Source organism: Prosopis cineraria, unplaced genomic scaffold, assembly GCF_029017545.1.
Source record: "Prosopis cineraria cultivar Desert tree isolate PC_DT_omini unplaced genomic scaffold, ASM2901754v1 PC1, whole genome shotgun sequence".
In the NCBI taxonomy this organism is placed as follows: Eukaryota; Viridiplantae; Streptophyta; class Magnoliopsida; order Fabales; family Fabaceae; genus Prosopis; species Prosopis cineraria.
The window spans coordinates 40,021,723-40,024,696 of NW_026555332.1; the positions used below are offsets into that span (position 1 = coordinate 40,021,723).

Genomic DNA, 2,974 nt, shown 5'->3' on the forward strand with positions numbered 1-2,974 from the left:
CAGGCCTTATCCTCTCATTTCATCGTGCGCTCGTCGACTTACTCATACCGCGCTTGCTCAAACCACAAACGCAAGATATGCTGGCACTCAGGTGAGGACGTGCAGGTGAGAACGCACAAGCGAATCACTCCATTGTAGCTGATTTTATCTTTAATCTAACCTCATTATTAAGTTCATCTCCCAAATCTTTGAGGTGCAGTAGTGTTGGCTATTTTAGAGTTGCTGTTGCTATCGTCGTTCCAATTGTCATCAATGTTCCAATTGCCAAAGGGAGAACTTCTTGTTCACCAGGTTTTTATATGATTCAAACTATTGTGTGGCTCGTTTTGGTCTTCCCAAGTGCTGATGAATTGTTCCGTTATTCCAATTGTGGCAAATAGATTTAATGCTTTGGTGTTATTTTGGCCGTTGGCAATGTCATTCCTGTTTGCAAATCTTAGGTGCTTGGTTTTGATGTTTTGAGTCTCTTTAAGCCTCTTTCTTTTCTTTATACTGATGAAAAGTTAAATTAAATGAAACTCCTCTTTTCTTCTTTAATCTCTGTGTTGCCCCAAATGTATTTGTAAAATTGTCTCATTGAGGAGTCCCAGGTTTCTTTAGATTTTCACCCTGTTGCCCCATGCATATTATTAATTAGAAATATCAGTTACAAGTAAGTAAGCATTAGATAACTATCAATGGGATAAGGGACTTGTAGGAGGAATAACACCGCAACTCTGTCCTTCCCAGAAAGGAACATTTCCATCATGATCAATCACGATATGGTAAGTTTCCCCAGGAGCTTTTGGGCCGACCAACCTCTCAAGAGAAACAATTGTTCTTGTATAGACTTGGGTCTTGGCTCAGCTTCTTTCTATGTTATTGACTTTGATAACCAATAATATAACGTTAATATGGCAGGCTAGCAACATAATCTTCATTTACTTATTTATGTTTGAAGAAGAATCATGTTTTTTGGGTATGGAGATTCTACTAGAGGTAGAGAAGTAGAAGTGCAAATTAGTGGCAGTACAAATCAGAAACTTTCTAAATTGCATTTATTACAATTATTGTCTTCTCAAGAATTATGAAATCACTTTTCCTAGAAGCTATAAGCACGAGTGTAAAGCCTTTGCAACAAGACAAAATAAGCACTTAGTAATAGCTTGTGAAAGTAAGAGAAGTCTGTTGTTATGATAAAATTAATTCTTAATTCTTGGCCATGGAAAAGCTTCATGATTGTTTATAGGCTAATTATGCTTTATTTTTCTATTTCAGGGCTTCTTAGGATGCTTGTGCTGACAGATTTTTTTTATTATTAAAACATCGAAGCTGTTAAAATTACGACAAGTATGCAAAGCACAGTGGTAAGATCAAGGCGTCTATGTCTAAGAAGATAACTTTGTTTCTCACATTTTTCTGCATGCTGAATCTTCATTTATTAGTTCATATAATTTTTTTTTTCTTATTTTGTTTTTAATACGACGATGGCATGTGGAATCTAAAATTTTTTGAATAAAATATTTGTTAAAACTACCTTTTCTTTATCATGAATGTTGCAAAAGGTCCAAGACTAAGATATCCGCGAGTGTGAAAAACAATAAGAAAAATTAGGACAATTTCGAAGGTTGCAAAGCTTGTTCAGAAAGTAAGTTCTTCATCTTCTTCCTCTGTTTAATTGCAGTAATGTTTACCTGATAAATTGCAGTAATGGGATAAGTCATTATGTGTAATTACATGTTCAGAGAGTAATGTTTAATTGCAGTAATTGGATAAGTCATTATGTGCAAAAGAGTTACAGGTCTCTTAACATGTAATAATAATGTTTATTTGATGTTTTGCATTTTCTGGAGAGTTGATAAGGGTCTTCTGTAGATTAAGGAATTGTTGAATGTTAAAGAGAAAGTTTAGGGAGCTCTCGATTCCTTTGTTGCTTGGGAATTAGAGTTTCCTCTTATTACTATAAAGAAGGCACTTAAAACTCTTGAAGAACAAGAATAATGGAAGCATGTAATACATGTATTTTTAACAAACTGGGAAATTTCCTTTTTCATTTTCTTTGATGTTATTTTGGACTCATAATATTAGTGTTATGTTAATTTGAACTTGCTCCATTTATTCAACTTGCGTCCTAAAAATGCAATTGCTTCCTTTGGTCTGATTGCCCTTTTTTCTTCATGTTCTCATCAACCTCCTATGTTCAATCTGTGGGCACCATCTGGGTTGATTGTTTTTCATCAAAATTACATATGGCTTTGTAGGTGACAAAATGGATGCCAAGCAAAGGTCAAGGAAGGACAACAGGAAGCTATTTCACATTAATTAATGCCTTAGCAGAAGGTTATAGATTGGATGAAGCTGAAGAACTTTGGATAAAATTGTTAATGCAGAACATGGAAAGCTTGTCTCGTAGGTTCTTTGATAAAATGATATCCATCTACTATAAGAGGGGCATGCAGAAGATGTTTGAGGTAGTCGCACATTAGGTGAGACAATCCTAACTCCAGAGTAACATGCTAATAGTGCAAATTCTTTCAAGCAACTAGATCTAAATGGTGGTGAAAAATAACTATGTTATTTCCTTAGTTTTTTTTTTTTTTTATATGTATGAGATACTTTTAGAACTCTTGTTAAGTTTATTACTCTACTCTCTTATAATACCACATGACTTTTAATATGTGGTTAACATATTGAACCATTATGTTATAACTTTTTATATATGGTTAATAAATTGAATCACTTATCTTACATTGTGTACTTTAAATTTCATTTTCTAGTCAATTGCTTAATTGAACAGGATTTATTTATAATTAAAATTTTGATTCTTACAGAATCAATGTGCAATTTAGTGAGAAAATTATTCCTCTTTAATTAAAACAATTTGTGAGAAATTAATTTCTCTAATTGTTTGCTAGCCTCGATATTTTTATCACCAATTACAATCTATTAGTGAGGAAATGGCAATGGCATATTCCTTGTTAATATTAGCAAGGAC

The 2,974-nt window shown here is 33.4% G+C and overlaps 1 long non-coding RNA gene across 1 annotated transcript; it reads left to right on the plus strand.

The window, feature by feature from the left end:
- LOC129294440 (uncharacterized) lies at positions 1 to 2,727 on the plus strand. Its single transcript, XR_008589431.1, has 4 exons — positions 1 to 99; positions 194 to 291; positions 1,258 to 1,346; positions 2,241 to 2,727. It is a non-coding gene; the product is annotated as an uncharacterized LOC129294440 (long non-coding RNA).
- The last annotated feature ends 247 nt before the right edge of the window (positions 2,728 to 2,974 follow it).